The following is a 17645-nucleotide window of genomic DNA, read 5'->3' on the forward strand; positions in this document are numbered from 1 at the left end:
TTGAGGCCAGTAGGGGGCGCTGCTCACCCTGTGGTCTGTGTGGGTCCTAATGTCCCACTATAGTGATGGGGACACTATACTGTCAAAAAAAGCACGTCCTTCAGATGAGACGTTAAACCGAAGTCCAGACTCTCTCCAGTTGTGGTTGAGGAGAGACCGTATGTACAGTATTGTACATTAGTACATTAGAAAAGCGCTTTATAAATGCTTCATCCATCCATTGTGATAACACCTTTATGCCTAATTCCGAAACAAATGTAGCAAACAAACAAAACAAATGTCTTTGGACAATAAAGGGGTGCAGAGATGACATCAGAATTCTGCTAATAATCTCGAGATACCACAATATATCCTACAAAATGTGTAAAGTTCTAGATGTGTTTGAGTTTGCCAGCACAATGTTTGCAGTAAATAACTGTAACACTAGATGTCAGTACAGTCTTTCTGCAGTTTCCTGACCGCCTAATATCCTCCAGTCTTTTATAAACACTTCAGTTTGTCATTTTTACATCACAAAAAATTAACTATTTATAACAATAGTGTACATTTGTACACTATTACAATTGTACATTGTGTTAAATTTCAGTTTCAACAAAAAAAGTTGAATTGATGCCTATTAAAATGAAAACTAATGCTAGGTTTATTTTAAAATGTTTGATGGGGCATCAAAATAATTTATAACATTCCATGCTGCCTAAAGCAAGATATGATTGGAAATCTGAATTTAAAAATGAATGGTCAATCAAACACATCATCTTTTACAAACATTGGTCATCCATTTCTTACTTTGATAATTTTTCAGATTAATTTCTTTAATTGAATAGATTGCTTTTAAATAATTATTTATTAAGGTCATGTGCAATCTATAAAATAGTTCCTTCAGAAATTAGGCTATGTTTTCATACTCTTTTTAAAAAGCAAGAGTGTTTTAGCAAAGACAATATATGCTACTATTTATGTTTTAGAAGTTTGCAGATTTTTATATACAGTATATGGATGAACCAAATTATTCCCATTATTACATTTATCAAAATGTGCTGAATCAGAGCAAACTGTGAGATATTAACTGGACGTCACTTAGGCCAAAAGGCATTCTTTCTAGGCAGTTATGGCAGTATACAGAATATACAGCACAGTAATGTCTGGATAGTGTGATCTATATACTCTAATATAGCAGTTTTATGATCAGTGCTTATGCCAGACAGAGGCTTGCAAAGAGACAGCTTTATCCAACTAGAAAATAAATAGTTCATCTCTGCTTCGGATTCCAGATGGAGAAAGAGGAGCAAGTGAGGAAGATCAAGTCGAGACACAATGAAGAGCTGGTGTCTCTGCTAGGACACTTTCCAAGCAAGAGCGAGCTGGCAGACTGGATCCACTCCAAAACCAGAGAGATCAACTCCACCAGAGAACGGCTCAGCAAAATGAAGTCTGTCGCCCTTTGATTTGTTTTTCCGCAAACGTTTATTATAATAAGCTAGAGAATGCCATAAATGATGATATTCAGTGTGAGGGCCTATAATGTTTCATGCAGTTTTAATCAGTATTTAAATGTCTACGTGATGAGCGACATACACACATGCATTGACACTGATGTAACAGAAAATACTGGCCTTTGTACAACCACCCACATACTTAAAATGTATACATATTTGGTTTCGATTTCCGGGTGCCTGAGGAACAGGTCATCTTCAGGTCAGTGGAACATGCAGTGTAGTTTTCAAATGGTGACGTTTAGCTTACACAGACATGTCTAAAATAGGGCTGTCTAGCAAATATGGCAGATATGACTTGCACTTGTAGTAGTGTACATAAACTGTTCGTAAGTTCACACACATCAATAAAATACATGTTTATGTGCAAAATAATATTGGAGAATGTACAATTTTCCAAATGCTGTATTTACACAATAAAATGTAATTATCCTCCAACTTTAACAGTGCTGAGATAATTCCCAATAAATGTTAATACATCCTTTACAGCCTTCAGATAAATTAACTAGCATTACTAGACAAGACTTTTCATTTTTATTTTTCATAGTAAGGAGCTTGCATCTGGAGAACAGAAGAAGACTCACTTAATGGCAGAAATCAAACATAAGGAAGAGCAGCTGGTCAACTATGAAGAGAGACTTTTCAACGTGTGCGGCAGTCAGGACTTCCAGTCAGACCTGAGTAAACTGGAGGATGAGCTGGAGAAGTCCTCTAAAGAGAGAGGTATGCTCTCACAAAACATTTCAGATCCACACTAAATCTACATTCTGTGCTAATTTTGTAGGCAAATCTTCAGAATAATACAAAAAATCATATACATTTGGTAGAAAATGCTAATATAATGGACAAATCATACATGAGCCCGTTAGGGTCGAGGGATGCGTTTTGTGTATGATGGCCTTTGAATTCTGCTGAAGTCTTTGAAGCTTTTCAGATGCAGATTCTGTGTGGGCCTGCTTGACGGTAAATTACTGTTTATTGGTAAACAGGATATAGACTTTCTTTATGCCAAGTAGAGCAATGACTGTTGATATGAAGTCTGATAAGATATCAAGCTGGGACCCACACAGCTGAGTTTATGAAGTCCACAGCAGTTACACAACCCAGTATGTGTGTGAATTCAGAACATCCCTGGTTTTCTCAGTCTTCCTTGTTTTGAATGTGATTATCGGAAGTGTTGGGGAAAGTTACTTTGAAAAGTAATGCATTACAATATTGCGTTACTCCCTTAAAAAGTAACTAATTGTGCTACTTAGTTACTTTTTTTTTAAAGTAATGAGTTATGTTAATTTTGCGTTACTTTTTTTGCACCTGGGCTGGGCTTGTTTTTTTTATAACAAAAAAGTTATATTTTTGGGCAAATGTAAAGACCCTTTCACACCAAAAGTGAAATAATAAGCCTCAGGCTGAAGGAAATTCATGGCTGTACAGTAGAGGGCGCAGCTCAAACAAACCTATCAGCTCTGCTGCCATTTCTGGATAACGGAAGAATAGGATGCAGGTTTAACACTTTAACCAATAAAACTTAAAAATTAAAAGTTTAACACTTACTTTAACCAATAAAACAAAAAAAATCTATAGTCATTTTTGCTTATGGTTTAACTGAATCATCAAGGCAAGGCAAGGCAGGCAAGGCAAGGCAAGTTTATTTATATAGCACATTTCATACACAATGGCAATTCAAAGTGCTTTACATAGAAGAAATAAAAATAATACAAATAAATAAGAATAATTAAAACAGTTATATATACAGAAAAATAAAATACAGTACAGTACAAACAGTCGGACGAACAGCGGCACAGTGCTCATTCAGTAAATGCATAGCTAAACAGAAGTGTTTTGAGTCTGGATTTGAATGTGACCACTGTAGGAGCACATCTGATCTCTTCTGGGAGCTGGTTCCAGCATAATAGCTAAAAGCAGACTCACCATGCTTAGAGTGAACCCTTGGTATTTCTAGCTGATATGATCCTAATGGTCTGAGTGATCTGTTGGGTTTATATTCAGTGAGCATATCTGCAATGTATTGAGGACCTAGGCCATTGAATGATTTATATACCAGTAATAATACTTTAAAATCAATCCTAAATCTAACTGGGAGCCAGTGTAAAGACCTGAGGACTGGTGTGATATGTTCATATTTCCTGGTTCTGCTCAGAATCCTGGCCGCAGCGTTCTGTATGAGCTGACACTGTCTTATGGTCTTTTTGGGAAGGCCAGTGAGGAGTCCATTACAATAATCCACCCTGCTGGTGATGAAAGCATGCACAAGTTTCTCTACTTGTTTCTCTACATTATCAAAGGTCAGAAACAAGTACATTGGTCAATAAAGTGAGATTAAATGCATAAAAATGTATGTTTTATTTAACATATTTAGTTTTTGAAGGTTTGCATAGTATTTTGATTCTGCATTTCACTGATTTTATTCATTTTGAGAAATATTGAATCTTTTTTTGTGCAAGTGAGATGAGTAAATGCACGCTCACTTTTAGTCTAGAACTGCAATAAGCATCATGTTCACAAAGCACACAAACACACTCACACAACGCCTCTCCACTTACTCATGATTCTCTCAACATGGGGACAGGAGAGCTGTCAGTCAATAAATGGGAAAACAAAGTAATTTGCGTTACTTATTTTAAAAAGTAACTGAGGTATTTTTTGGAAAATTCAAACTTTACTTTACAAGTTACTTGAAAAAGTAATCTGATTACATATCTCAAGTTGCTTGTAATGAGTTCCCCCCAGCACTGATTCTCATTATCTTTTTGTCTTCTCTTGGCAGCCATGTTCATCAGTCAGCTGACGGAGGAGGGCGAGCCCTGCTGTCCCGAGTGTCAGCGTGTGTTCCCCTCAGAGGCCGAGCTCCAGGACGTCATTAATGACATGCAGTCCAAGCTGCGGCACGTCCCAGACAAACTGAAGAACACCGAGCAGGATCTGAAGAGGAAGCACGCTCATAATTAAAGCGATGCGCTTATTTTTTCCAGGCACAGCGAGATGAAAAAATATCTACTTTTCAGAATGCCGCAAACGCACCGCAGGTCATGTGACAAGAACCAACCAATCAACTTCACCCTTTCCGTAACAACATTAAAATCTCAGTTAGCATGAAGGATGGGGGGTGCACCCAAACACTACAGGTGTTTTTCTCTTCTCCGTAAATAAATCTTGTAGCAGAGCTACAGCAAGCGTTTTTCGGAGGTGGAAATCCATTAGCAACTAAAACTTATTTGTTGTTGTGGAGAGCGCAGTGCATGGTTGCATTGCAATGACAGCAGCAATCTCTGTCCACCTGTTTACCACTTCATTTCTCCATCCCTCATCCATCGTTCCTCCTGTTTACCCCTTCATTCCCCCATCCATTCATCCATCCATCCATCCACTTACTTACCCCTTCATTCCTCCATCCATACTTCCTCCTTTTTACCCCTTCATTCTCCATCCTCCATCCATCCACCAGTTTACCCCTCCTTCCATCCACCCCTTATATTGATATTGATGAATATTTTTTGTCTTGACTGGCAGTCTATAGTGGAGCTCCAGGAGAAAGAGCTGCCAGAGCTCAGAAATAAACTCCAGCGTGTGAATCGAGACATTGAGAAGCTGAAAGGAGACACTGAGGAGCAGGAGACGCTGCTGTGCACACTGATGTCTGAGGAAGACACCGCCAAGGCCTGTCTGCAGGACGTCTCCCTCATGGATCGCTATCAGGTCTAAGCTCATCTCCAGCCAGTCCAAACACAGAAAATAAAATCCAGTAACATGCAGCACATCAGAACAACACAACATTTACTTAAAGACTTATTTATTTATCACATAGAACATTCAGAAAACTGCAGTATTTGGGATTCTTATTAAAAATACACAATACTGAAAGTTTATTATATACTAAATCTCAAGTTTTCTGAAGTCATATAGTAGCTTTATGAAGAATAGAGCAAAAGTTGTTATCCGGTTGTAAAGGTGCACAATGCAGGATTTTCAGTTACTGTTTGTAAACACAACATTTAAACTTGGCCCCTCCTCACAGGCTGAAAACCGCCAGAGACACAAGTCCTCTCCCTGTCTATCAGTTGCACACGCAGCCGAACGACTCAAGAGAACACCAGCGGGAACATGAGCGATAAGCTGTTTTGTTATAAAAAAAAAAAAATCAAATATTGTGTCAATCATCCGCAAATAATTAGATGACTGCTTGTAATTTGCGAGCGAGTTTAGCCATCATCAGTCTAGCTCACTAATAAACAATAATTACGTGTCATCATAAAAACATAATTATAATGCCTAGTATTCTGACGGATTACAGATAGCTGTCAACAAGGCAATAGCAACTTACCGGACAACTTAACCAAGCTTCAGACTCACATGATAAAGTCCTGTCCTCACCTGTGCCACGCATCATTATTGGCTGGGGCTACACATTCCACAGGAATTCAGGAAGAAAATATGAAAATATAGGCAGTAGTGTATTTGTAGACACAAACACCGCTGCACACTTCTAGTGGACCATAAACCGTGATTGAGAGGCATTATTTTTGTATTAGTCTATACACAATTTTTTCCCCGAAAATCCTGCATAAGTGCACCTTTAAGTCTGATGTCATACATTACAGTTTCCAGGTCCAAATGCTCCTTTGGATCCCAAAAGCAAACAAACTGTGCTAATATACTCTCATGGTGTGCTGTACTACTCCTGAAAAAATCACGATCTTAACCTTTATCTCCATAGAAATCTAAAAACAAATTGTTATGAATCATTACAATTTTGGTGTCTGGGACAGAGTCCAGAGACTATAGTGTTCTCCATGTTTTAAAAAAAAAAAAGCTTAGCTTAAAGGTGTGCTATAAATGAATAGTTCTCATAAATGGCTTTCGATATATTATTCTCACTTGAAATAGAGTATAAACTTGGACGCAACAGTAATTGATGTGGCACAAGTTAGTATTAGCACAACGCAGTATTTTTATTGAACTGTGGGTAATCAGAATGTTTCCTGTCATATGTAGCTTGACCTGAAGGATGTGGAGAGAAAGATCGCTCAGCATGCAGCCAAGCTTCAGGGAGTTGACCTCAGCCGAACCATGACGCAGGTCAGCCAGGAGAAACAAGAGACCCAACACCGCCTGGACACCAGTACGTTCAGCTCTTTATGTAGAATACAAAACACTTTTTGTGAATCTCATGTGAATGTACACTCCTGTTCAAAAGTTTGGGGTCTGAAAGAAGTCTCTTGTGCTCACCAAGGCTGCATCTATTTGATCAAAAATACAGTAAAAACATGTGGACAATTATTACAATTTATAATGTTTTCTGTTTTAATATATACAAAAATAGTAGTGTAATTTATTCCAGTGATAGCAAGGCTGAATTTTCAGCATCATTACTCCAGTCTTCAGTGTCACATGATCCTTCAGTTCATTTGGTACTGCTTAAAACAGTTGTGCTGCTTAATATTTTTGTGGAAACCATGATACTTTTTTCAGGAGTCTTTATGGATAGAAAGTTCAAAAGAACAGCATTTCAAAACCGCATTTGAAATCCTTTGTTACATAATAAATATCTTTACTGTCAATTTTAATCTGTTTAAATAGTCTTTTGCTGAATTAAAAGTATTCATTTACTGACCCCAATCTTTTGAATGGCCATGTACATTAATTTAAACATGTGTCATTTGTTATTTGATATTCTTATTTTATATTTATATAAATTTATAAGGGAAATTGTATATCCTGAGTACTGTATCAACAGATAGACAGAACGACCAACTCAGATAGATAGATAGATAGATAGATAGATAGATAGATAGATAGATAGATAGATAGATAGATAGATAGATAGATAGATAGATAGATGCTAATAGGAAAAGGTATTTTTTCGATACTTTTAATCACTTTCACTACTTAGGTTGCACCAATAGGGATTACGCTTATGTGTATCTAGTAATTCTGTTGCACCAAACTTTAAAATTTGTTTAAAAATAAGCATGCTCTCATTTAAACTATCATTTTGATCCTAGTTTTATTTTACATTTAAGATAAATTAACTTTAATCTTGTTGCTCCATTACTTTAAACTCTGATTTAAATCTCAGTTAGGGATAATCTTTAAATTTACAGGAGAGGTTTAAATGCACCTACAATAATAATAAAATAAAATAAAAACACATAAAATTAAAATATGTGGCTGACTAAACAAAGTAATGTAATATAAAAGAAACTGCATGCATTGTTAATATAAAAGAAGTATTAGCAAAATGCTATTGGAATTTATTTTAAATGTAGCATGTCACACCACAGCAAATGTTAACAAAGTATTTTATGTCAAATACCCAAATACTGGTAAAATAAGTTCTAACACCTACTGTATATGACCCTGTTTATCACTGTGTCTCCATGTGATGCTCTTCGTGTTTAGCCTGCAGTAAGATCGAGCTGAAAAGGAAACTGATCCAGGACCAGCAGGAGCAGATCCAGGCCTTGAAAAGCAGCGTAAACGAGATTCGTGGAGAAAAGCTCCTGGTCTCCAGCAACATGCAGAAGCGTCAACAGTTGGAGGAGCAGTGTGTGGAGTTCTCCACTGAAATCCAGACGCTCCAACGAGACATTCGAGTGAGGAGCGCCTCTCCACTTTAATGTGCCTTTCATTCATAATGAGAAAAGTTCCCTTTCATAGGTTCACTCGATGCAGCGTCATTAGCTGACATTATCGAAACACCCTCCAGGTATGAAGATTGTCTGAAACCTGTATAGAATCACACCAATTCATTGGCTGATTGTGCTTGCACCGGTCACTAAGGCATGTGTCACCAGGATGTTATCATGGCATCACTCCTCAGATTTCTGCTCTTCAGAAATCTGAGCCATGTAGTGTGTTTCTTCTGATTTGAATGGATTCATCATGTTTGGTGGCCTTCATCACGGAGATTATTATCCTCTGGGTGAACACAATGGCATTTCGTAAGTATGTGGCTCTGTGTCCTTTTTTATTACGAGCGAGGACTCGCATGATAAGTGCTTGGGCTATCATCATGCTCAAGCCGCCTTTAATGACTTGTCAGCACTGCAAGAATTTTTAAATGAAAGTGCTTAGTTTTTTTTCCCTGAGGAAACAATGATTGGACATCCCTCTCTAACTAGTTCTGCTATTGCTGAAGTGCTGCATGTCCTAAAGCTTAGGGATCCGATTGTTGAGTTAGGGGAGAGTGGAGGCTATGGAGAGTGAGCCCATGAATTTCTGTCATGCTTTCCCTATCGCTCTCTAAATTGCATGCTGAAAGCCTCTCCGGATGAGTTTGCACATGATGATTTGTGTGCAGATCTGTTAGCTCGTGGTGCAATATATTTCGGTTTGGAGAATCAGACCGATTCTAGGCCACCTAAAGCATATCTGCCCTGCAGGCCTTTGCCCTTCTAGGATCTCCATCAGGGTATATCAATCACAAACTCAGATGCTTCTGAGTTCACCACTATCTGTAAAACTGTGTCTGAGATGTAGGTGGTTGAAGGTACACTTGTTCCTCAGATTCAAACCGAAGATTGGTTTGTTACGATCTATCTGAAGGATGAGTATTTTTGTTTTAAAATTGTCCAGAGGCACAGGAATTTCCTCAGGTTGGATTTTACCAGTTTTGTTTTGTTTTTTCTCAATTGGCCCTCATTTAAGTATTTTCATTTGGTTCTGATTTGCAGGGGCTTGAGTTGAGACTAAACCTTCAGAAAGGGTAGGATACCCTCTACGAGGCACATATGTGCCTTCAAGTGTTGTCTTATTGCATCGTGGTGCAGAGACTGACAGTTGGATCTGATTCGCTGTCTGTGGATTGACTCTCTGGTTTTCTGCTTTATCAAGGTGTGAGGCAGCCAAGACATTTCTGCTCTGTACAATTTCCCTCATTGGATTTATCTTTTTGAAAGGGTTAAAAGATTCTCCATTTGAGCCAATGGAATCAGCTTTAGAGAAGAGTCTGACACTTAAGACAGTGTTGTTATTGGCTCTGTCCTCTCTTGAGAGAATCAGAGATTTACAGGCCTGGCAAAGGTCTTGTTATGACCTAGGTTAGAATATATATACCCAAGGCTGCATCAGCTTAATTTCGTTCCTAGGTTGCAGTGTTGCCCTTTTCTATTCCACCCTTTGAGTCTTGGGATAATGTAAAAGATTGCATAGGTGTTTCCCAGTTAAGAGTATTTTAAGTCGATTTCGCTGCTATGTGGAAAAAATCCAACAGTTACAGAATGCACCGGTTCGTTTATCGACCCCAGAGAGTTAAAGGTTTAAGTTGACCATCAAGACCATAATGGTGTAAGTCTGAGTAGCTGATGTTGCATTGGGTGAGAAATGCTATTTGTAAAGCTTATGAGGCGTGTGGGTTATCTTCACCTCTGGACACTTTTATAACAGTTTATAATCTTGATATTAACCTGACCCCAGGTTCCCAGTTTTGTTGTTGTTGTTGTTGTTTTTGCTTGAGCGGGGTGTTATTTATTCATGTTTGTCAGTGTTTTGTGTTTTTGCAATCACAGACTGATAAACCAGCAGTTATCTCGTAGTGTAGTGCTGTGGTTTACTGTTCCCATAGCTTCAGCTCCTGACTCAGCGTTATATGAACCCATAAAAGGGAACATCTATAGATTACTTATGTATTTATTCAGTAAGATTGCATCAAACTGATCAAAAATGACAGTAATATACATTTTAGTATAATAGTATAATGGCTGCTGAATATTCAGCTTTGCCATCTCAGGAGTAACTTACATTTTAAATATATATTTAAATAGAAAAACAGTTTTCACAACAGTTTTTTTTTACTGTATTTTGATCAAGTAAATGCAGCTGTGGTGAGCATAAGATAATTCTTTCAAAAACATAAAATCTTACAGACCCCAGACTTTTGAACGATAATGTAATCATATTTTTACTGGTGTGTCATGATTTGTGTTTATTAGGATGCAAAGGAGCAGATGTCTCCTCTAGCTGCAACTCTGGAGAAGCTCCAGCTGGAGAAACAGGACATTGCAAAGCGCAGGATGCAGAAACGGGAAGAAGGGCAAGAAAAGGTGTTGGTTAATTTGTTTTTGCATTTGTGTTTTAGGTTTTATGTGACTTATTTATGTTTACTGTGAAATTATTCCCCACAATGTATTACATGAAAGGTTGTGGATTTTTACTTTAATGCAAGCCAAAGTCATTGCTTATCATCAGAGTTGACTAAAACTTTATACTTTCTTTTAGATAAATTCACTCAAGGAAAAAGTTAAAAACTTGACCCTCCTTGAAAGAGAGACCACCAAGTACATTGAAGAGGGCAAAGACAGCTACAAAGAGGTACGACAAAATAATGTGCATCTCTTAGCTCTCGTTTCCTAATAAATGCAAGTATGTTTTCTCATTTATTTTCTTTTTTTACTTTTTCTTATTTAGCAAAAAGAAACTGAGCTACAAGAGGTTGACAAACAACTACACGAGGCTGAAAAACAGCGAGAGAAGACCAATAAAGACATGGGCAACATCCGACAAGATATTGACACTCAGAAGGTCAAGCAAAGCTTTATGTGTTTTTGCTTTTGTTGTTGCATAGGCCTATACAGTTGTAATCTAAATTATTCAACCCCCATTGCAAATCAGATTTATTGGCAACATTTACAGACTTTCAGCTGTTTGCAATGAACAAATCAAACAACGGTAATTTAAATAGCTCAACACAACAAATCTTTCAAGTGGTTTCCCCAAATTCAACTGAAAATGCCACTTTTTAATGACTTCTGCAGTTCTAAAATTATTCAACCCTTTAATGGCAAGCATCTTTATTACTTAGTAGAACATCCTTATGCTGTTTGACCTGCTGCAAACGAGATGTTTAACCAGACAGCAGCTTCCGGCAGCGTTTCTGAGGAATCTTAGCCCATTCCTCATGAGCAATATTACCCCAGTAATATTCATTAATTCTGAATATTAGAATATTTTTCAGTAATATTCTTGGGTTTGCGTGCTGCAACCGTCGTCTTCAAATCCCACCAAGGAAGGTCCAATGACGCCCAAGCTTTAGCTTCCTCACTAGGATTTCCTGATACTTTAATGAATCCATCTCTCCTTCCACACACTGCAGGCTTCCAGTGTTAGAGGATGCAAAGCAGCCGCAGAGCATCACAGAGTCCCACCATGCTTAACTGTTGGCAGAGTTTTTTATTTTAATTTTTTTTAGCAAATGCTTCATTCTTGTTCCTCCAAACATACCGCTGATCCACAGGGCCGAAAAGTTTTGTTTCATCGCTCCACAGAACCTCTGTGGCTTATTTATATGATTTTGAGCAAATTGGAGCGGACTTTTCTTGTGCTTTTGGGTTAGTAGTGGTGTACGTCTTGAAGTTCTGGCATGAAAACCGCATGTGTTTAGTACGTACCTTACTGTGCAAGCTGAAACCTCAGTGTCTGTTGCCACCAAGTCTTGCTGCAGGTCTTTTGCGGTCACTCAAGGGTTTAGGGTTAGGGTTAGGGTTAGGGCTACTCGGGTGGTTGGATAATTTTGAGACTGCAGAAGTCATTTAAAGTTGCATTCATGTAATCACAGATGTACTTGATGATGGTGAGATCAGATCTCCGTGTGGAGCACCGGCTGTTGTCAGACTCCTTGTGCATTTAAAAATATCACTGGATTATTACAATTAATGGCAAAAGGAATCTTTAGAAATGTAAACGGATATTTCCTACTGACATACTACAGCAAAAGATCGAAATAACTGGCTTAAATACATTTTTGGAGGGTGAAAATACTAAAGTGCCTAAGACTTTTGTACAGTACTGTATAAGTGCATTCATTTACTGGATTAATCGTACCTAACGTTCATTTTTTTTAATATATTTTTTATTTGTAATAATTTCATATTCTCCAAATCAATGCAGAAACAACATAAAGACAGTAGCCTATATTTTAAATATTTGTTTAATGAAAGAAGGCCAATATCACCGATACCAAAACTGCTATTGATGTCTCTATGAAATAGATTTTTTCACAATTTTAGCCATTAATTATAGGCATTTAGCGTTACAGTATAATTTAATTATACAATATAGCTATTCATTTCCATTTTTAATGATATATGATTTTGTGATTTTTAACAGGTTCAAGAACGCTGCCTACAAGATAACTTGACCTTACGGAAGCGTGCAGAGGAGCTGAAAGGGGTGTCTAGAAAACTTGAGGCTTTGCTTAAGGAGAAGGGAAACATGCAAGTCGTGCAGTTGCGCAAGTATGAGATAACTTATACCTCTTATATACAACTACCAAGTGCCAGTTAGGAAGTCCTGATGATGTTTGACACTTTCTGAAGCTCAGAAGACTTTATATGCTGAGTATGTTCTTTGGTTACCATAACTCTAAATTAATCTCTCTCACCAACTCATAGATTTTACTCCTTGCTACTTTAATGAAACCTAGTTTGTTTAAAGGGGAACTATGCAGTTTTTTTTTAGCTTAATTTACCATAACTGAACGGCTTCGGAGTCATTGGAATGGTTATATGACTTTTTTCGGGTTGAATGGTGGTCTTCTCGCACCCCCTTAGCGCCTGTGAGCGGAAAAAATCACCCTTGCAACTTTGGGCCGGCGGGCCTGACCTCAGCGTCAGGAAGTATCGTGTGATATCAGGTCTCGCGTGTAATGAATTGCTTTACGGCACTGCAAACATACACTATCTAAACATTTATATGCTGGCCTTCTGTGTATCATACAGACCTCAGTGGACATGGCTCCATGCGTTCGCCGGCTTCTTTGAAAACAAATGTACATGACCAGAGTTAGAAGATGGGAGGGGGAGAGTCACCAATGAGTTTTGACGACAGTGTTGTCAAATATCTATTCCGAAGCTGTAGGGGGAGCTCCATAGAGAAACTGGCGAGAAAACAACGAAGGAATTGCCAAAACTGCATAGCGCCGCTTTAAATGTTCACAAAGGCTGAGAGTTCAAATGAGTGTGTATCTTAAAGAGTGTATCTTCTGTTGTCAAGTGAGCGGCGAGAAGTGGAGCGAAAGTTGGATGACCTGAAAAAGAACCGCAGTGTGGCTGTCGGTCGGCAGAAAGGCTACGAGGACGAGATCCTCCGTTTTCGTAAAGAGCTCAATGAGGATCAATATAGCCGGGCTGAGGATCTCTACAGAGACAAAATGATTGTCATGAGAACAACAGAGTTGGCCAATAAGGACCTGGACATCTACTATAAAGCTCTAGACCAGTAAGTAGGTTTTGCTATCAGGGGTTTTCTGAAGGGTAATTTCAAGTAGCGGTTTGTCAGAGTGTGTAGGTTTGGTTTTGATGTGGTTCGGCAGAGAACAAGAATCAACAATCAGCAACAGGCCATGTGTGCGATGACCTAGACTGAAGGAAGTCTGACTCAACTTTTAGCACTAATGGTGTAGTTGAATCATCACTAACTGGTGGGCTTAATATCACAAGGACTTCACAGAAAGATGCTAAATCGCTTAACATGTTATAACCATTGCTATGGTGATCTTGCCATGTAAAATAATTGTGTAATGTATACAAAATTTGGTCCAAAACATTATATTACACACTATACACATTTTTGTATATTTATTCAGAAAATACTAAGAAATTGTTCAGCAGATGAGATTATACAAAGCGCTTTATGTAAGAGAAACATAGAAAGCAATTTTTCATACAAGAACAAACAATAATCACTGCAATACCCAGTAAAGTTAGAGTAAGCTACAACATAGGTAAAATTGCAGAAAAGTAATAAAGAAAGCATCATTTTATTTGCAGGAAATGCCTTTCATTGTTATTGTACTTTAAAGGGCTCATGACATGAGAAATCTAATTTCCCTTGACCTTTTGACACATAAAAGGTCTTTATACCGTTAAAATACCCTAGAAGTTGTTAAAACATCCTCCTCATTAAAACAAAAGCATTTAACCGAGCTACAAAAGCAGTTTGTTAGGATATTACGGGGTCTGTGATGTCACATGGGCAAATACACTTGCATATGATATTTTTCCACACAATTGTGGGACTAGTACTAACACTAAACTCAGGTCCTTGTGGAACTATACTGGTTCAGATCATATTTTAATGTTGATTCTCTCCTGCATGAAGACCCTGGCTAAGTGGTTCGATGCACAAGCACTGACCACTCATTTATAGTTTACGAGATCTGTGTACAATTTACATTCATTTGACTCGTCCAAATTTGATCTCATTTTCATTGGTCTCTGTTCTGCACAAATTTAAAATCAAATTTACAAAAAATTATGGTTTCTGTTGAGGAATATACAGAGGAAGTCACAAATCATTATCGTTGGTTTAGATCGGTATCGTCCTGCGTCTTCACAGAAGTTACATCAGCAGGCCTGTGGTTGTCTGAATCGTTCTGCAGTCATCAGCCTATCTACAGTGCAGAGGCGTTATCCTGACTTTCCAGCCGTTACTCTTCAATTTCTTATTCTTATTCTTTAAGATATTGAGTTTAAATTGTCAATGACTTTTCTTTACTTTATAAAAGATCACAGTTGTCAGTATAGTCATGTCACTCCAAATATTTAAAGGGTCATGAAACCCTAAACCAAATTTTCTGAGATTTTAACAGAGGTATGTGTGTTGAGCACCATTGAAGACAATGTTAGCATCTGTTAGATTTAATAGTATGGGGAAAATGGTTAAATTTTAGTTTTTTTCTGCTATTTTCGTCTTCCGGGTTTAAAATCTTCATCGTGTCCACGTCACAGGCAGTGACGTGGCAGAGCACTATAGTACTTTGATGACTCATCGGTGTCTCATAATTATTCATGTACTGAGTTTTCTTATCCAATGAGAAGACACTTTCTCTTAATTATTCATGACACCACGTGGAACTTTCCAATGACAGACATGTCAAACTGTGATATCGCGTAGTAGATGAGAGAGGCAATGATGGGACGCGCGTTTGTTTTCGTGGTGCAAAAGTTCCAGTACATCTTTCCCCGCGATGCTGCCAGGGCTAGACTCCGGCCATCAACCACGGACACATCTAAACTATGTGTGTGTAGCAACCATTCAACTGGAGAATGGTGGACTTCGGCCTTGTACACCAATGCAGGTTTCGTCTTGCGAGTGATGCGGTCCCGAGGACTTTTCTATCGCTTCAGAGGTGTGTGTGTGTGTCTAAAACGTAACCCTGACCGTTATGCCTTTTGTTAAATAATCACTCGTTATTAAAATGTAGATATTTCGGATAATACCTCAATTGTATGGAACGTATGCTTAGTCTGTGCAAATTTCTATGTCACTGTCCATCTTTATTATGTGGGTTTAGGGGACGCGTAGATATAGGCTATGTACGGAGCGTTTTTTGTTTTGTTTTTTTTTAAGCGGAAAATGTATTACTTTCAAATATATGCATTTATAGTGTGTATATAAACAAATATTTATTTTATAATGACATAATTATACATGTACATTTAAATGTTTTAAATACAATTATGATTACTGTAGTAGGCTAATATGTAGCAGGGCATTCAGTTACTTTTGAAAAGGACAAAAATAAGGTGTCCGTGTATTTCATTAGATTTTAACTTTGCCAGCTATTAAAAAAATCTAGCATTTCCTCACGTTTTACCACTGATTTTTAGTGACAGTCGATATGCATGCACGGGCCACTAGCGATGACAGTTTCCCCGGGGGATACACCGAGGCGTTCCCAGGCCAGCCGGGAGACATAATCCCTCCAGCGTGTCCTAGGTCTTCCCCGGGGTCTCCTCCCGGTGGGACGCGCTCGGAACACCTTCCTGGGAAGGTGTCCAGTGGGCATCCGGAACAGATGCCCGAGCCTCCTCAGCTGGTCCCTCTCGATGTGGAGGAGCAGCGGCTTTACTCTGAGCTCCTCTCGAGTGACTGAGCTCCTCACTCTATCTCTGAGGGCTCGCCCAGCCACCCTGCGGAGAAAGCTCATTTCGGCCGCCTGTATCCTGGATCTTGTCCTTTCGGTCATGTCCCACAGCTCATGACCATAGGTGAGAGTAGGAATGTAGATTGACCGGTAAATAGAGAGCTCTTTCTTTACCACGACAGACCGGTACATCGACCGCTTTACTGCAGAAGCTGCACCATCTGTCTGTCAGTCTCCCGTTCCATTCTTCCCTCACTCGTGAACAAGACCCCAAGATACTTGAACTCCTCCACTTGAGACCGGAACTCTCCAACAACCTGAAGTGGGAAAGCCACCCTTTTCCGACTGAGAACCATTGCCTCGGATTTGAAGGTGCTGATTCTCATCCCAGCCGCTTCACACTCGGCTGCAAACAGTCCCAGTATGCTGAAGGTCCTGGTCTGATGGGGCCAACACGACAACATCATCCGCAAAAAGCAGAGACGAAATCGTGTGGTCCCCAAACCTGACACCCTCTGGCCCCTGGCTGCACCTAGAAATGGGTGACAGAGGGCAGCCCTGCCGGATTCCAACATGCACCGGGAACAAGTCTGACTTACTGCCGGCAATGCGAACCAAGCTCCTGCTCTGGTGGTAGAGGGACCGGACAGCCCTTAGCAAAGGGCCCCGGACCCCATACTCCCAGAGCACCCTCCACAGGACACCGCGAGGGACACAGACAAATGCCTTCTCCAAATCCACAAAGCACATGTGGATTGGTTGGGCAAACTCCCATGAAACCTCCAGCACCCTGGAGAGGGTATAGAGCTGGTCCAGTGTTCCACGACCGGGACGAAAACCGCACTGTTCCTCCTGAATCCGAGGTTATACTATCGGCCGAATTCTCCTCTCCAGTACCCTGGCATAGACCTTCCCGGGGAGGCTGAGAAGTGTGATCCCCCTGTAGTTGGAACACACCCTCCGGTCCCCCTTCTTTAAAAGAGGGACCACCACCCCGGTCTGCCAGCCCAAAGGTTCTGTCCCTAACCGCCACGCGATTTTGCAGAGGCGTGTCAGCCAAGACAGCTCCACAACATCCAGAGACTTGAGGTACTCAGGGCGGATCTCATCCACCCCCGGTGTCTTGCCACGAGGAGCTTCTTGATTTACCTTGGTGACTTAAGCTTGGGTGACTGACGAGTCCACCTCTGAGCCCTCAGCCTCTGCTTCCTCAATGGAAGACGTGTCGGTGGGATTGAGGAGATCCTCGAAGTATTCCTTCCACCGTCCGA

At 39.5% G+C, this 17645-nt stretch overlaps 1 pseudogene across 1 annotated transcript in view; it reads left to right on the plus strand.

Annotated features, from left to right (window-relative positions):
- The window catches only part of LOC309477810 (DNA repair protein RAD50-like), a 43165-nt pseudogene extending 29330 nt beyond the window's left edge, over positions 1-13835 (plus strand). The window contains exons 12-22 of the transcript in view: positions 1272-1429; positions 2041-2216; positions 4279-4457; positions 5022-5207; positions 6504-6630; positions 7911-8104; positions 10442-10552; positions 10728-10820; positions 10917-11030; positions 12615-12742; positions 13500-13835. The product of the transcript in view is annotated as a DNA repair protein RAD50-like (transcript). The remainder of the gene's footprint in view (positions 1-1271; positions 1430-2040; positions 2217-4278; positions 4458-5021; positions 5208-6503; positions 6631-7910; positions 8105-10441; positions 10553-10727; positions 10821-10916; positions 11031-12614; positions 12743-13499) is intronic.
- Positions 13836-17645: the final 3810 nt, after the last annotated feature.

This window comes from Leuciscus leuciscus (genome assembly GCF_965113295.1).
Source record: "Leuciscus leuciscus genome assembly, chromosome: 16".
Classification (NCBI taxonomy): Eukaryota; Metazoa; Chordata; class Actinopteri; order Cypriniformes; family Leuciscidae; genus Leuciscus; species Leuciscus leuciscus.